Source organism: Rhinoraja longicauda, chromosome 1 (genome assembly GCF_053455715.1).
Source record: "Rhinoraja longicauda isolate Sanriku21f chromosome 1, sRhiLon1.1, whole genome shotgun sequence".
Classification (NCBI taxonomy): Eukaryota; Metazoa; Chordata; class Chondrichthyes; order Rajiformes; family Arhynchobatidae; genus Rhinoraja; species Rhinoraja longicauda.
In genome coordinates this window covers 55,188,748-55,207,781 of record NC_135953.1, presented here as the reverse complement: position 1 = coordinate 55,207,781, position 19,034 = coordinate 55,188,748, and the positions used below count along the sequence as shown (strand labels likewise).

The 19,034-nt window shown below is 42.3% G+C and overlaps 1 pseudogene; it reads left to right on the top strand.

Annotated features, from left to right (window-relative positions):
- Positions 1–270: 270 nt before the first annotated feature.
- Positions 271–19,034, top strand: part of LOC144603958 (uncharacterized) — a 45,016-nt pseudogene continuing 26,252 nt past the window's right edge.

Sequence of the window (19,034 nt, the reverse complement as noted above, 5' to 3'; positions counted from 1 at the left end):
ACACTGAGATTCTATTTCACACCCTGTAAAATGCTTAGCATACCATCAGAGCCTGTTAATTCTTACCAACCAAATAGCCAAAAGTGCGCTGGCCACAAAGACCTTTTTGAGTTTTTTTATCCTGTCTCCAGCGAGCACAGCTGTTTTACACTGGAGACAAGGAGAATTGCATCTGTTATGAAACTTTGAAGACTTGTTAATGCAAAACTCTTTTTTTTGTGTGCCAGCTGCCAGGACGATCTTCCCTTAACCCACAACAAACGTTAACACATGAGTGCGCAATCTCCCGTGTCCTGGCAGGACATCGGCACCAATCACCACCTGGCTGTGAAACTAGCTGAATGCTTCCTTTCACTACTTATTTCAACCTCCACAAACAACCGCGTATTAGTGAAAAATGTACAGTATTTCTTTGCAAAATAGTCTGAGCTTGCAAGAAACAATGAAACGTTCACGTGTAAGATGGGCAAGGTAATGAGTTCAGGGACAGGATGCACACCTGGAATTTAAACTCAATGGCTTGAAGTCACTCGACTCCAGAGAAAGTTACAGCGATACTTGATCGCACATTAAAAGGAGCAGCAGAATGCATAAAGTTAAAAGGTTGTGGCGCCTGTATCCTTTATGGAGGGAGCATAAACCCCATGCATTCAATTGGCCCAAATATTAATCCTTCTGGGCCAGAAATTGGAACAGTGAGCATCTGAAGTTTGAGTGCTGCGAATGTCTTTAAATATTGGAGATGGATTCCCCAGAAGGTGCAAACACTTAAATGTACCTTGGTGCAGACATTGAGGGGCGTGTAATTAAGAGGCACAAACATATGCAGGACAAACAGGTCATGGTGCTAATCCCGCGTGGCATCGATTTGAGGCTACTCCGCTAATGTCTGCAACTCCGTCAATACAATACAATACAATACAATACAACGAGATTGGGAATGCGCCTCCCATACGATGCAATAAATTAATTAGCTAGTCAGTATTAATTTAAACAACCCAATGAAACAAATTAGAACAGTTTTAAAACAGAATAAAGTGCAAGTAGATCTGTGCCGGTTCACTGTGCGATGTGACCATCCGGCTCAGCAGGACCGGTTCATAGCAGCTATGGCCCTGGGGATGAAGCTGTTCCTGAGTCTGGAGGTGCGGGCGTAGAAGGCCTTGTATCGTCTGCCCGATGGTAGAAGTTCGAACAGACTGTTGCAGGGGTGTGAAGAGTCTTTGTGGATGCTGGTGGCTTTTCTGAGGCATCGTGTGTTGTAGATGCCTTCCAAGGCTGGTAGCTGTGTTCCGATAGTCCTCCGAGCTCTATGGACTACCCGCTGAAGAGCTTTCCTCTCTGCCTCCGTGCAGCTGAGATACCACACAGGGATGCCATGTGTTAGGATGTGTTTGGATGTGTCAAGATCCTGTTGATGTGGGAACATACAGAATGCATCACAGGTGCTCATCGAAGCAGGGCTTACTAGTTTAGTTTAGTTTAGTTTAGTTTAGAGATACAGCGCAGAAACAGACCCTTTGGCCCACCGACTCTGTGCCGATCAGCGATCCCCGCACACTAGCACTATCCTACACGCACTAGGGACAATTTACAATTATGTCAAGCCAATTTACCTACAAACCTGCATGTCTTTGGAGTGTGGGAGGAAACCGAAGGAAATTCACGCAGGTCACGAGGAGAACGTCCAAACTCCATGCAGACAAGCACCCATATGAGGAACGAACCTGGATCCCTGGTGCTGTAAGGCAGCAACTTTACTGCTGCACCACCGTGCTTTCCTGCAATTTTACTTGCAATGGTTTGTTGCACTCTGCATAGCCTCATGAGGGGCTAGTCTGTGGCAGCAGACAGCACAAGCTTCCAGAGGATTAAGTCTGCATTGGGTCAAACAGGTTTTGGTCAACCATCCATGCCTCTATTTTCTACCCCATTAGCCATGTAAGCCCCTCCAGTGGTTTTGTTGAATCCCCCCAGCCAAATCCAACTGATAGTAATGAATAAAAACAAGGAACTGCAGATGCTGGCCTATCAAGGAAATACACAAAGTGCTGGAGTAAGTCAGCGGATCAGGCAGCATACTTGGGTAACATAGATCAGTGGCATTTCGGGTCGATACCCTTCTTCAGACTCAGTAATCAGCTTACAACCCAATGGTATGAATGTTGATTTCTCCACTTTCAAGCAACTCTTGCATCCCCCCTTCCCCAACCCCTCTCTCCCCCCCCCCCCCCCCCCTCTTCCACCCTAGTCATACTACTAGTTCCACTGTTCACATCTTTGCTTCCCAACATTGGCCCAAAAAGCAAACCCAAACAGGCCTGTCCTTTGAGTGAGTACAGCGCACAGTTTCAACCTTTTCAACCTTTGAACAACCTTTCAGATATTTTGCATGAATTACGATTTTCACACATGCTGGAAAGCAAGGCTCACAGATCAGTACAATCTGTAAACCCAAGTAAATACAATGGCGCAGCTGGTAGTGCTGCTGCCTCACAGCGGCAGTCCCAGGTTCGATCCTGAACTCAGGCGTTGACTGTGTGGAGCTTGCATGTTCTCCCGGTAACCATGTGGTTTCTTACGGGTGCTCCAGTTTCCTCCCATATCCAAAAGATGTGTGGGTTTGAAGGTTAATTAGCCTCGATTAATTGCCCCTGATGTGCAGGGAGTGGATGTGAAAGTAGGATAACATAGAACTGGTGTGAATGGGTGATCAATGGTCAGCGTGGACTCAATGGACTTAAAGGGCCTGTCCCCATGCTGTATTTATAAACTAAACCTGAATGCTTTGAATCTAATGCATATATGAACATGCAATCAAGCACCAGGAAGAACTCTGCTTAACTGTTTAAGCAAAACTCACCCAGTATAGATTGTGAGTTGTGCTCAACTGTTAAGAGAGCAATTTAGGTGAGAAATGAAGGGAGGATGAAGAAGGCATAAGGCAAAAGTAAAATCCATCTTCTGTATATCATCGACGATGCTATCAGAGAATGATGAAGTATCCTTTGCGGTTGCTGGCTACTAATGCCCACATGATGAAGCAGGTAGTGGAGGTAATTACACTGGGTCAGTGTGAGGTTATCTACCAAAAGAAATGGAGGATGGCAAAAGAATGAGAATAACGACTGAGAACCAACATAGTCTGCAGTGTTTCCAGGCAGCTACCGGCACCAGAAAGCTATACCCAGCGTGCAGTGAGCATGCTTGAGCAGCTTTGTATGCTTAACCCAAATGTGTTCTGTAAATTCTTGTAATGCATCAAGAATGCACCAAGTGAAATGGATAAGAGAAAAGAACAAGCTGAGCAGGAACAGGGAACAAATGCTGGACAAACGAAGCTCAGAGAGGAGATTGTCCAGGGCAAAGTAAATCACTCACAGGTTAGCTATGTGTAAGGTTTTAAATTTCATCACTTCATAAAGATACTGATAGGCTAAATCCCTCATAGAACCTCTAACTCATTGCCCTCCTCTAAAAAAAAGCAGACACCTATAATTCACACAGTAACTCACGTGGGGATTTCTGGTTACCCTCAGGGCTCTGAGACCAAAGAGAAAATGTTGGCTCGTGTAGATCTTATTTCTGGAGATTTCATTACACAGCTTTCTGCCTCCAACCACAGTCGAACAAACCTTTTACCCATTTCAAATGTTGCAATAACTATTAAATCAATATGTTCAAACAAAAAATGAGTCATTAAAATAATCTTTGGGCAATCTTGAGTTTGAGTTTGAGTTTGAGTTTATTGTCACGTGTGTTTAGAAACAGTGAAAAGCTTTTGTTGCATGCTAACTAGTTAGCAAAAAGACAATGAATGATTACAATGGAGCCTGGTTTGATAGCAGTCGCATTCAAGAAGTGAATCCAATAAAGTCTAGTACAATTGTAGGAATTTATGACTTCTGAAGAGAGAAATTTATCTCAGTCCCATCTGCTAAAATGCATGAATAGCAGTGGCTGCACCTTGTATTCTGCTTTTAAATTTTGTTGACTTCAATTAAACTGAAATTCAAAAGAGGAGTTAAACACACAACTGCTACAATACATGTACATTTAGCACAAGGGACCAAGGGTGAACTCTAGCTCATCTGCATGAACTGCAACATTGTGGTGTAAACCCGGACATAATTTGGTCTTTGACCTCAACAAACTAATCTGGGTCAGGAAGATAACTATCATCAATGTTTGAACATAGTTATTTGGACAGAAACAACTGCCTAAAATAACAATTCATAGATTGATAGCAAAACAGAAAGCTAAAGAGAAATGCTATATTCAGTGCTGACGGCTTTCCAATTAATGATGGTTAACTTGGACAGCCCTATAAAAAAAAGGGTGCAGCGATTGGAATGTGTGATTAACCCATTTCCTTTATTTCCGATACAGACAGAACTGCAGCATCATACTGTCTACGTAATTATATGTTCCTACATGCAACCAGTGCTAATTGCACTAAGCATTGGTTGAACAGCACTGATATTGCAAGAGGTTTTGAAAGGAACTGCCGATGCTGGTATATACCAAAGTGCTGGAGTAACTTAGCGGGTCAGGCAGCATCTATGGAGAAAAGGATGGGAGACGTTTCGGGTTGGAACCCTTCTTCAGACTCAGCCTGAAGAAGGGTCCCGACCCGAAAAATCACCCATCCTTTTTCTCCAGAGATTCTGCCTGTCTCGTTGAGTTATAAAGTCATAGAGTCATACAGCATGGAAACAGGCCCTTTGGCCCAACTTGCCCACACCGATCAACACGTTCCATCTACACTAGTCCCACCTCCCTGTGTTTGGTCCATATCCCTATAAACCTTTACCCCTTAATTTAGATTAGTTATGTAATTACTATGCAGCACAACCTGCTAATCATCAGAAAACATTCTTTTTAATCCTCTCTTGTTTGGAATTGTATAGGACCCTAAAACCCAAACTTTCAACAATTCACTGGTCTATTTTACGTTATCATGACCAATATGTAGTAAGCCTGGGTTCAGAAACTTTGAGACAGTGGACTTCAAGCTAATTTGTGTAAAGGCTGCCATGGGGCCCATTAATTACTCTTGCTTCCATTATAATCATCACTGATTTAGGCAGTGCCAAGCACGTTGCAGCATAAATATCAATAGTCATTCACTGTTGGTTAGCATCCCGCCACCAGTTAAAGCTTCCCATCCCCACCTCTTTCTGCCTTCAGCGGAGACTGCTCACTTCACAAATCCTTGGTTCACCCAACAGTTCCCACCTAAACCACCCCCTCTTCAGGTACTTTCCCCTGTAAGCACAGGAGATGTAACACATATCCTCATACCTCCTGCCTCATATTCATCCAGAGACACAGCTGTTTTTCCATAGGTTCTCATCATCTCCTCTCTCCTCATCTGCTGCATTTGGTGTTTCCAATGTGACATCCTTTATATATGTAAAACCAAGCGAAGACTAGGCAACTGTTTTGGCAAACACTTGACTTGGCCGGCAAGCCCTATTGGATCACCCAGTTGCTAACCATATTAAATTCCCTTCCCATTCCCATACTGACCTTTCTGTCCTGGGCCTCTTCCATTGCCAGAGAGAGGCAACATGCAAACTGGAGGAACAGCACTTCATATTCCGTTTGGCTAGCTTCCAACCTAACACCATGAACATTGAATTCTCCAATTCTCCAAACACCCCCACTTTTCTTCCACCATTTCTCCCCATCCCTTTCTCTTCCCAGTGCCCCCTCCCCTTCATCTGTATCCACCTATCACTTGTGTAAGAAGGAACTGCAGATATTGGTTTACACAAAAATAGACACAAAATACTGGAATAACACAGCAGGACAGACAGCATCTCTGGATAGAAGGAATGGGTGACTTTTCAGGTCAAGACGCTTCTTCAGTCTCGACCTGAAGCGTTACAAATTCCTTCTATCCAGAAATGCTGCCTGTCCCGCTGAGTTACTCCAGCATTTTGTGTCTATCTTCCATCTATCTCCTCTTTTTCAGCTTCTCCTCCACCTCTACCACAATCATTCTGAAGAAGGATCACCACCCGAAGTGTCACCTATCCATGTTCACCAAAGATGCTCCCTCACCCATTGAGTTACTTCAGCACTTTGTGTTTTTTTTATAAACCAGCGTCTGCAGTTCTTTGTGTTTCCATCAAATCAGAACAGTTTCACTCCAGAGCAAGAGTCAGGAGTGTAATAAAAGTGCACCAAAATCCGTCATCTCTAAAAAATGAATGCAGATTATTATCTCAATGGTGTCAGGTTAGGAAAGGGGGAAGTGCAGCGTGACCTGGGTGTCCTTGTAGACCAGTCACTGAAAGTTGGCATGCAGGTGCAGCAGGCAGTGAAGAAAGCTAATGGCATGTTGGCCTTCATAACGAAATGATTTCAGTATAGGAGTAAAGAGGTTCTTCTGCAGTTGTATAGGGCCCTGGTAAGACCACATCTGGAGCATTGTGTACAGTTTTGGTCTCCTAATTTGAGGAAGGACATCCTTGTAATTGAGGCAGTGCAGCATAGGTTCACGAGATTGATCCCTGGGATGGCAGGACTGTCTTATGAGGAAAGATTGGGGTTTAGAAGGATGAGAGGGGATCTTATAGAGACATATAAAATTATAAAAGGACTGGACATGCTAGATGCAAGAAAAATGTTCCCAATGTTGGGCGAGTCCAGAACAAGGGGCCACAGTCTTAGAATAAAAGGGAGGCATTTAAAACTGAGGTGAGAAGGAACTTTTTCACCCAGAGTGTTGTGAATTTGTGGAATTCTCTGCCACAGAGGGCAGTGGAGGCCAAATCACCAGATGGATTTAAGAGAGAGTTAGATAGAGCTCTAGGGGCTAGTGGAATCAAGGGATATAGGGAGAAGGCAGGCACAGGTTACTAATTGTAGATGATCAGCCATGATCATAATGAATGGTGGTGCTGACTCGAAGGGCCGAATGGCCTCTTTCTGCACCTATTTTCTAGGTTTCTATTGGGGTATTTCAAGACAGCGAGGAGCGTCTTGGGCTCATTTTGAAATTTGATGAAAAATAACAAGAAATTAAAAGTATCTTGCTATTTCCAACTAGTTGTCCATTCCTTTGAACCAAAGGACAAAAAGGGGTTGGAAGGAACTGCAGATGCTGGTTTAAACCAAAGATCGACACAAAATGGTGGAGTAACTCAGCGGGTCAGGCAGCATCTCTGGATAGAAGGAATGGGTGACGTTTCGGGTCGAGGAGCTTCTTCGGGTCAAGCCCCAAAACGTCATCCATTCCTTCTCTCTCCAGAGATGTGGCCTGGCCACTGAGTTACTTCAGCATTTTGTGTCTATCTTTGCTCTGAACCAAAGGGTATCTCTAAGCTTTGTGCAGTCAATAAACAGTACAATGAAAGTGGACTTTAACATGGAATCATTCTCCATAGCTCTTTCAGATATTCATGTATAAACCTGGTTTATTTCACTTAAACCATTAGACATAACAAAGAGCTAAAAATCTCAGATCTAAAATATGTAAGTGGATTATTATAAAATGCAGATGCTCACATTATCACCATATTTTCAACAGAACCAGAATGGAAAGTGCATTTATTCTTGGTAAAATGAATGAATGATGCAATTACTGCCATTGTCTTGTCAAATATCTGAAAGTTAAACGATGCATCTGCTTATTCATTGTTTCATCCTGAACCTTGAAGTTCATAATTGAATGGATTTTTCTATAAGGTCTTTCAAAATTATTCGTTTTGAAAAATAATTACTAACAGAATAATATTACAGAATATCATTACCTTGCAAATACATTTCAATGTGTTTACAATTGTTGTTTTATGTCCCAATGCTTATTTCAGCGACTCCGAACTGTCAAAGACACCACAGCCAGACATAAAATCAGTTGTTTTCCACAAGCAGTAGCTCTAATCAACAACCAAATGTCTGTAGCCCCCCTTTGCTCTGGTATTTTATTTAATTCTACACATGTTTAAATTATAATGTTTTATTCTTAATTGTTTACTATATATCGTGTTGTTACGTGCGAGCAATGCACCAAGGCAAATTCCTTGTATGTATACATACTTGACTAATAACATTTATTCAATTCAATTCAATTCAATCCCACCATGAAATTAAATTTGTCAGAAACCATTTAATGGTCAGATTAATTCAATGAGCAAAACTGTGTCATTCTGTTTTCATTCAATACGATAAAATATTGTACCTGAAAATATTTTGTACATGAAGAAATGTTCGAATGCAAAAATAATCCAGGTAAAATGATGAACTTTATATTTGGCGTGCAAACTGGCGTATTCGTCTTCAAATTTTAATTTAAACATTACATTTCAAATCTAGTTCATGAGTATGAAGTATGTTTCCTAAAAATGAATATTGTTGTAATTCTCTGATGTAGAATTATTCACCTACATGTAATTGTCCTGGAAAAAAAAAGATTTTCTGTCATCCATGTTTAAGTGATTCCAGAATTACATAAATTTCTACCCATTATGAATATCTTTTTCCCAATTTTTCTTTTCTCTCTTCTTATTCCCTACTTCTTTCGAGGCATATCTTTAAGTGACCCAGCCATTATTCAAAATGTTAAGTCCTTTCTGGTTGACCAAAAACCACAAAACAAAACTTCTAATGCCATTAATCATAAATTTTTATTTTAAAACTTCTCCTGTTTTCTATAAACCATCACGCTCCTTGCTGTCTTGACAGTGGGCATAATGTAACTTCCTTTTGACTGATTGCTAAAGTCATAATATCTATTGATGCTTGTGAGAACAGGAATTCAAAAGTGGCTTACTTGCACTTATCAAATCGATGTCTATGAATTTCACATATTTTTGTGAGATGACCATTTGTATTTGTTTCCGTCACATATTGTGCCAGCAACTCAAAAGGTTTATATTTTTACCCTAGTGCAACCATGATCAAAGACTATCTTACAGCTGAATGGAACTGTTGTTAATGTTTAAATAACTGATAACCAGACCTCTGTCTAGGTGCCGCAGTAAACTCTCTTATCAGAGATAATGATGCAACTGCTACGAATCCAATGCAATACCATAAAATGGTTTTGCATTATTGGTGTTGCAGACAGACTATAACAATCAGCTGTTAGGCAGCAATAATTTGTTTACCCAGGCTTAGTTTGCATATTGTCTGACCCACATAATCCAGACTTTTTCACAAACCAAAGAGAAGAATTCCAGAAAAGTAAGGTACGAATGACTACCTTGACATTAGTTTATTTTAGTTTAGAGATACAGCATGGAAACATGCCCTCCGAGTCCATGCCGACCATCAGGAAGGCTTAAGGCAGGACGCACAGTTTTATATTAACCCACTTTAGCATCGCTCCCTACACATTAGGAGCAATATACAGAGGCCAATTAATAGACAATAGACAATAGGTGCAGGAGTAGGCCATTCAGCCCTTCAAGCCAGCACCACCATTCAATGTGACCATGGCTGATCATTCTCAATCAGTACCCCATCCCTGCCTTCTCCCCATACCCCCTGACTCCGCTATCCTTAAGAGCTCTATCTAGCTCTCTCTTGAATGCATTCAGAGAACTGGCCTCCACTGCCTTCTGAGGCAGAGAATTCCACAGATTTACACCTATAAACCCACATGTCATTATGATGTGGGAGGAAACATAATGTTGGATAATCTTGAGAGATTGAGAGGAACATCAGGACCCGATGTTCCTCTATGTTGAATTGTGGAAATATTGCTAAAGTAAATGATATTGCTTAGATCCTGAGGGAGGGCATCGAAGGAATGTAACATGTCTGGAATGGACATTTCTTAAATGTGAAGTACGATGAATGAAAAGATGAAGAAAATTAGAGAATTTGTTGAATTAGCAAATCATCTGGTGACATGGGTAGTTTGCTAAATGTATATTTTTTACATAATTGTGAAGGGGAAAGTGGTGTGTGTGTGTGTGTGTGTGTGTGTGTGTGTGTGTGTGTGTGTGTGTGTGTGTGTGTGTGTGTGTGTGTGTGTGTGTGTGTGTGTGTGTGTGTGTGTGTGTTTGATTTGATTTGAGTAGAATGCTCCACATTCCCTTGCATTTCATGGAATCAAAACGTTTTCATGAAGTTGATAAAGACCACAGAGAGTGGCTGGTGCTGCTTCCTGCACAGAGTGGCCTTGCAGTGGATCAATGATACTTTATTGTCATACGCACCTAGGTACAGTGAAATGCTTTGTTTTGCATACAACCTGGAAAATCATGCGGCATACCTCAATCAAGCAGTTCACCATGTTTCTGGCACCGATAAAGTTACAAAAAGTTCATCAAACAGTTTTATCTGCTTGCATTGGCAAACCAGGCTTGCTGCTGCACCTGGCGACAGATGGGCCGCCTGCCAGATCCCCCTTCATTCTCGGTGGCCGCCCGCTGGGTCCTCCCTTCTTTCTTGGCAGTCATTTGCCAGGTCCCCTGCCATTGTGCTGCCTGATCGACAGAATCCACATCACGATTAAGGGAGCAAATGGATCTACAGTAGAGCCAATCACAGTGAAACCCATGTCAAGCAAGAATGCATCAGAGGAGAGAAGGATTGGGTGACATTTCGGGTTGAGACCCTTCTTCAGCTTTCTTCAGTCTGAACGTTACCCATTCCTTTTATCCAGTCATGCTGCCTGACCTGCTGAGTTACTCCAGCATGTTGTGTCTATCTTCAGTGTAAACCAGCATCTGTAGTTCCTTCCTACACAAGAAGGCATCATTGACTGGATAGTTTTTTCAGACAGCAACTCACCTCAAACAAAATTTTCCCTTCGGAATAGAGTTAATCTTTGGATCTACTGGCAACTTTTCAAACTTTGCTGACTACACCCCCAGCTGCCAGGTCACCTTAACCTCGGTAGTTCAGCTGCAGAATACAAACAATGCTTGCGATTGCAAAGCTCCAAGACATCAATGACTGACATGTACAATAGACAATAGACAATAGACAATAGACAATAGGTGCAGGAGTAGGCCATTCAGCCCTTTGAGCCAGCACCGCCATTCAATGTGATCATGGCTGATCACTCTCAATCAGTACCCCGTTCCTGCCTTCTCCCCATACCCCCTCACTCCGCTATCCTTAAGAGCTCTATCCAGCTCTCTCTTGAAAGCATCCAACGAACTGGCCTCCACTGCCTTCTGAGGCAGAGAATTCCACACCTTCACCACTCTCTGACTGAAAAAGTTCTTCCTCATCTCCGTTCTAAATGGCCTACCCCTTATTCTTAAACTGTGGCCCCTTGTTCTGGACAAGGGGATAGTTATTACACTCAGCACCTGCAAGACCAATCCAGCCTTCCCTGCTTAAGAATACTGCCTTCCGACAATAGTGATTCACTGAGAGGTCTTGAAAACATGAACATCTTCCGATATCTCAGAGGCTATCTCCCAGCAAGGAGTGATATTCATGATTAAATACACCAACGCCTTCAAGGTGCCAGCACAAACCTTGGCAGAGAAAGAAATAGGCAGTTTAGCGACAAAGTCCTTTGGTCTGGCCTAAAGTTCATGCTCCATTAGGCAGCAGTGAGGCCTGCAGTACGATATGTTTCTGAATCCTTGATGACCTGCAGCAGGCATCCCAAGGTGCTAGAAAGTTACTACCAACGTTGTCTCCACATAATCCTCAAGATCCACTAGGAGGGTGAGTGGTCCCTCTACCATTGGCGGCACAATGGCGCAGCAGTAGATTTGCTGCCTTACAGCGCCAGGGACCCGGGTTCAATCCTGACTACAGGTGCTATCCGTATGGATGTTGTACGTTCTCACTGTGACCACATTGATTTTCTCCAGGTGCTCCAGTTTCCCCCCACACTCCAAAGATGTACAGGTTTAGAGGTTAATTGGCTTCAGTAATAATCGTAACTTATCCCTAGTGTTCATGTAGGGGTGATCGCTGGTCGGCATGATCTCGGTGGGCAGATAGGCCTGTTTCTGTGCTGTATCTGTAAAGTCTAAAGTCTAAAATCTAATCGTGTCCTATCACAGACCAGCATCCCCAGTGTAGAATATGGACACAAAGTGCTGGAGTAACTTTGTGGGTCAGCCAGCATCTGCCTGAGGCAGCAGTTATTTGTTTTTCTCCAGAGGTGCTGCCAGACCTGCTGAGTTACTCCAGCACTTTGTGTCTATCTTTGGTATGAACCAGCTTGTGCAGTTCTGTGTTCCTCAATACAGAAGCCGTAGTGACAATGAGTCTGCTTCATAGGGCAAATCAGACTGCTCAGATGTCTGGCTGAGTGAGGCATACAGTTCAGAGTAAAGGATGAACCATTAAAGACTGAGGTGAGTAGTATTTTTTTCATTCAGAGGGTGTCGAACCTGTTGAATTATCTCTCCGGATGGCTCAAGAGGCTCATTTCTTTGAAGTTCCTTCAAAGCAGAGATTGCTAGATTCTGGTCATTGAGGGTATCAAAGGATTTGACAATACTTTAAGCAAGTGGAGCTGAAGTAAAATATCAACATTAATCTTCATGAATGATGGATCAAGCTCAAAGGGCCAGGTGGCCAACTCCAGTTCCTATTTGTTATGTTAGAAACCACAAAAATGGAGTGGAAGCAAGTTATCTTCACTCACAATGGTTCTTCCAAAGAAGATGCAAGCACTGGTTTAAACACAAAATATTTGGTTCAAACAATAAAGGGCGGCACAGAGGCACAGCTAGTAGAATCTCTGCCCCACAGCCTCAGAGACCCAGGTTCATTCCTGACCCCAGGTGCTGTCTGTGCGGACTTTGCATGTTCTCCCTGTCACCGTGTGGGTTTCCTCCAGGGGCTCTGGTTTCCTTCCCAAAGGCGTGCAGGTTTGTAGGTTAATTGGCCTCTGTCAATTGCACAGTGTGTAGGGTGTGGATGCGTGGATAACATAGAACTAGTGTGAATGGTGTGGACTCGGTGGGCTGAAGGGCCTGTTTCCATGCTGTATCTTTTAACTAAACTAAAGTAAACTAAAGTAAACTATTGACTTTTCATACATTGTTGTAACCAGATTTAAGGAGATGCAATGAGAGTTTTCAAATTCTGATAGGATTACATAATGCAGTCTTGAGGAAGGGTACCAACCCGGAACATCGTCATCCATTTCCCTCAACAGGTGCTGCCTGATCTGAATCCCAACAGCCATATTTTGTTTGCTCAAGATTACATAATGTAGTTGGAGTTCAAAGGTTCAAAAAGTTCAGGTATTTTATTGTCACGTGTACCAATTGGGATGCAGTGAAACTCGATTTAACATACAGCCATACTGAAAAAAGCAACAGGACACACAACTACATAAAAGTTAACATGAACATCCACCACAACGGATTCCCCACATTCCTCACTGTGATGGAAGGTAATAAAGTCTAATCCTCTTCACTATTTATTCTCCTGCAGTCAGGGCAGTCGAACCATCCGCAGTCGGGGCGATCATAAACTCCCGCAGCCGGCGATCGAAGCCCCCACGTCGGGGTGGTTGGAGCTCCTGCGATTGGGGCGGTCGAAGCTCCTGCGGCCTGGAGCTCCTGAAATCGATCCCTAGCCAAAGGACCACTAGCTCCACGATGTTAAGTCCGCAGGCTCCCGCGGTTGGAGCTCTGAGGTCGATCCCTGACAGGGATATCCTTCCTCAAATTTGGAGACCAAAACTGCACACAGTACTCCAGGTGCGGTCTCACTAGGGCCCTGTACAACTGCAGAAGGACCTCTTTGCTCATATACTCAACTCCTCTTGTTATGAAGGCCAACATTCCATTGGCTTTCTTCACTGCCTGCTGTACCTGCATGCTTCCTTTCAGTGACTGATGCACTAGGACAACCAGATCTCGTTGTACGTCCCCTTTTCCTAACTTGACACCATTCAGATAATAATCTGCCTTCTTATTCTTACCACCAAAGTGGATAACCTCACACTTATCCACATTAAACTGCATCTGCCATGCATCCGCCCACTCACACAACCTGTCCAAGTCACCCTGCAACCTCATAGCATCTTCCTCACAGTTCACATTGCCACCCAGCTTTGTATCATCTGCAAATTTGCTAATGGTACTTTTAATCCCTTCATCCAAGTCATTGATGTATATTGTAAATAGCTGAGGTTCCAGCACCAGGCCTTGCGGTACCCCACAGTGCTTGCATCTTCACCAGGGTTGCCGTAGCCATCACCTCCTCATGGGCAATTATTGAGGACAATAATTGCGAATCACTTTCCAAAACCCAATTAAAACTATTTTTCTGCAACTTGTTCCAATCAAGAAAGGACACAAGTGCTTGAGTAACTCAATGGGTCAGGCAGCATCTCTAGAGAACATAAATGGGTGATGTTTTGGTTTGCGACCCTTCTCCCCTCGCCCCTCCTTCCCTTCAAACCACATTTCTTCCTCTACTTTAACAATTCGCAATCCTTCAACCCTTTTGTCTCACAACTTTTGTATTTTCATCTCTGCCCTCTGTCCACCATCTGATTATCACCATCTGTTTATCACCCCCCCCCCCTCCACTCCCTCCTCTCACCTATTACCTGCCAGGCTTTGTCCTGCTGCTCCTCTCTTCCAGCTTTCTCTCCCCCCAATCAGTTGAAGAAGGGTCACAACCCAAAACATCACCTATTCATGTACTCCAGAGAGGCTGCTTGACCCACTGAGTTACTCCAGCACTTTGTTTCTCTTCTTGTAAACCAACATCTGCAGTTCCTTGCACCCACGTTGTTCCAACCAAGTAATGATTCTTGTGAGATGCAGTGATCGTGTTTTCAGGATTTTTAAGTGATGACATAATGTAGATTCCAAAACCACAGGTTTCATAAGTTCATAAGTTCATACGTTATAGGGGCAGAATAAGGCCATTCGGCCTACTCTGCCATTCAATCATGGCTGATCTATCTTTCCCCATTCTTCTGCCTTCTCCCAATAACCGCTGACACCCGTACTAATCAGGAATCTGTTAATCTCCGGCTTAAAAATATCCATTGATTACCTCCACAGCTTTCTGTGGCAATGAATTTTGCCGATTCACCACACTCTGACTAAATAAATTATTTTGACCCTTAAAATGGTTTCCTTTACATCATGCTGGCTCCAGTGTAATTTGCCTAAAAATCAGACAAATCGAATTGAGGATTTTTAAGTGTAAGTAATGCACAAAGTAAATTGAGTTCCTGTGATCTTGGAAGATAGTTTAAAAAAAACATGCTGTAATTCTGCTCCCCCACAAAATTAGCAGAAGGTTCAAGAGATCATTTGTAAGCATCAGATTGCTGAGATTTTATTGTAGTGCCTGTAATTGCACACTTGTAAGCACAGTTTTAAAACATTGAAATTAAAATTATCTACTGATAATGAACAAAACAAACAAGAGATGCTGGGCAGCTTTTAAAGTAAAATAAAATAAATTTACTCATAAGTGATAGACCAGACATTAATTATTTTTGGTCATGCCCACATTTTGTGTGTTTTCATCAAACTGCACCAGCACACAATTCTGCAATTAATTTGTTTCAATACAAGGGAAAAATAATAATTAATTACAATCCATTGTGCTCACCATTGTTCTAGCTCATCTAAATTATTGGATTGGATTGTGCCATTTGAGAACATAAAAAATTGTTTAGCTTCATGGCCCCTTTAACTTCCACTAAATATCATGGCTGATTTGTGCTTAGCTTCACTTCCCTGCTTGTTTCCCATAGAACATATACAGGTAGCAGTGCAAATCAGAACAGGCCCTTTGGCCCACAATGTCCATGCCAAACATGATGCCAAGTTAAATTAATCTTCTTTGCCTACATGTGATCCATATCATTCCATTCCTTACATATCTACTTGCCTATCTGAAAGCCTCTTAAATGTCTCTATTGTATCCGCCTCCACCACTCGCCACTCCAGTGGTTTCAGGCACCCACACTCTTTGTGTCAAACATTTGCCCCACACATCCCAATATGCCTCAGTAGTTGAAAAATATATCTCATCTTGGAATACATTCAATAATGATTAGTGAGGGTGTCTGGGGTTATGTGGATAAGGCAGGAGAATGGGGTTCAAAGGGAAAGATAGATCAGCCATGATGGAGTAGACTTGATGGGCCGAATGGCCTAATTCTGCTCTTATCACTTATGAACTTATGAACTTAACAGCTCCACATGTTTCCAAAGAGTCATGGCCGAATGGGAAATGAACTTTCACCTCACTTACTTCTTAAATGTGAAGCACCTACACGGCAAATAATCTCTTCCTATCTATGTCCCCAAATCTTCTACACATTTTACCTTTCCATTCCTTTCCATACCTCCCATTCTTCCCAGCTCCAATGTGTTTCGGCCCAACTTGCTCAACCTTTCCTTAAAAGGTAACTCCTTGATCCTGCATGTAATTGAGAGAGCCTCTCTAAACTTCATCCAAACCAAGTATATCCTTCCTTAAACATGGAATTCAAATCTGCATGTAGTAATCCCGGAGTGTTCTGTCTAGCAGTCTGCACCGATTTTAGTAAGACATCCCTACTTATGCACTCCATCTCCTTTTGGACCATCATTTTGTATGCTTTCCTAATTAGTTTCTGTTCCTGCATAACCGGTGCTTCTCGTACGGTGGCATGCAAATCCTTCTGTGCACCAAGCATTCAGTGAGTAAGAATGTAATTGTTATTTTTGGGACATATGACAATAAAACGCCCTTGACTCTTGACTCTGTTATCTCTCTCAATTTCTTCATAACAATGTGGATAGGGTCACAATTCCCAGGATTATACTCCAGCTTTCAAGTTTTTTTCCCATTCATTTAAACTATCCATATCTACCTACAATCGATCTTCCAATGTCATCAGGAACATTGACCACAACACACCCAACCTCTTCATCTACGTAATTAATATAGATTGTGAATAGTTGAAGCCCCAGCACTTGCCATTAGCACTCTACAAGTTATCCCTTCATCCCAACTCTGTTTTATTTTCAGTTAGCCAATCCTGCATCTGTGTTAATATTTAATCTTACAACAATACCCTGCTGCTGTAAAACTCTGATCATTTACCAAATGACTGCTTGGAAATTCCAGTTGTTCAGCATCCGGCCCGACTTGTACGGTCTGCTGAGTTCACTTTCAGCATAGCAGGGCCCTTGTTTTTGTTCTTTCCACAACCCACTGGGGCCAATCATACTCCTTTAGAACATAGAACAAAGAACATGGAACATAGAACAGTCCAGAACAAGAACAAGCTCTTCGGCCCACAATGCCTGTGTCAATTCAGCTAACTTGTTGTGAATGGAGCATTCTTATATTTGTACACTGCCTCTTCCTCTCACACCCTGGTTGCCCCTGACTAGTCTGAAGAAGAGTCTCGACCCAAAATGTCTCCCATTCCTTCTCTCCAGAGATGTTGCCTGTCCCACTGAGTTACTCCAGCTTTTTGTGCCTATCCCTGATTACCATTGCTCATTTCACTAACCTGTGCCATCTCCTTCTCTGCTTGATAATCATGTGTTTGACCAGAATTTAAATGCTTCAGAAAAACATATTCCAAAGCCAAAGTATTTGTGGACGCTGTAATTCTGAAATTAAACAGATTTTTTTTAAAATATGCTGCAATTCAGCAGCATCTTTGAAGAGTAAAACATTTCAGTTCAATAACCTCTCATCCGATCAATTCCCATCAATGCTGCCCAGCCTGCTGTGCTTCCTGCAGATTTTGGTCTTGTTTTTATTATTTGCTCATTCTCAGCACAATTTGTAAACAGATTGCTCAACATTCCCTAAGCAGAAGGTGTATCCTACAAATATACCAAAATTGGCAGGAATGCACAATAAAATGAGCAGTGTAAAAGAATGTAGATGTAAAAATAGTAACTTGATGCAATTTGATTTATGCAGCTGACAATGAGTTTATCAACAAATATAACCACTTTGTCATTTATGATGGATTTAATTTTAAGCTGCATAGCTTTTCTCAATATCAGCCTCAGGTGTTCTCATCCTAAAAAAAATTATCTTCTTACTCCTAGAATTGGGAAGACTTGTGGCTTATTTCACAACAATGTCAATCCCAACTGGATGAAATTCGGTATTTTTCAAAACCAAAAAATATATATAATTGAATACTCTGCTCCAAAAATGTCAACACCTTGAACAGAAATCTTGCCTCTTATATCTCTAGTTCCACTGGAAATGAAAGTCAGATTCATCAGAAAAAGCTGTAGGTTTGCATTGAGACTGCTTTGTCATTCAATAGGATCATGACTAAACTTCTCTATAGACTCCACTTCCCACCCCCACCCCACCTTCATATCACTTGATTCCCTCAATACACAAAAAGTTATCACAAACAAAAAAATAAGGGAGCCTCTGAAAATTGAGGGAGGTTAGAAGGGAAGTTATAGACCAGTTAGTCTGACATCAGTGATGGGGAAGATGCTGGAGTCAATTATAAAAGACAAAATTGCGGAGCATTTGGATAGCAGTAACAGGATCGTTCTGAGCCAGCATGGATTTACGAAGGGGAAATCAACCTTGATTAATCTTCTGGAATTTTTTGAGGATGTAACTAGGAAAATTGACAGGGGAGAGCCGGTGGATGTGGTATACCTCGACTTTCAGAAAGCCTTCGACAAGATCCAACATAGGAGATTAATGGGCAAAATTAGAGCACATGGTATTGGAGGTAGGGTACTGACATGGATAGAAAATTGGTTGACAGACAGACAGGCAGATTATTATCTGAATGGTGTCGTTAGGAAAAGGGGAAGTACAACGAGATCTTGGTGTCCTCGTGCATCAGTCACTGAAAGGAAGCATGCAGGTACAGCCGGCAGTGAAGAAATCCAATGGAATGTTGGCCTTCATAACAAGAGGAGTTGAGTATAGGAGCAAAGAGGTCCTTCTGCAGTTGTATAGGGCCCTGGTGAGACCGCACCTGGAGTACTGTGTGCAGTTTTGGTCTCCAAATTTGAGGAAGGATATTCTTGCTATTGAGGGCGTGCAGCGTAGATTTACTAAGATAATTCCCGGAATGGCGGGACTGTCGTATGTTGAAAGACTGGAGCGGCTAGGCTTGTATACAC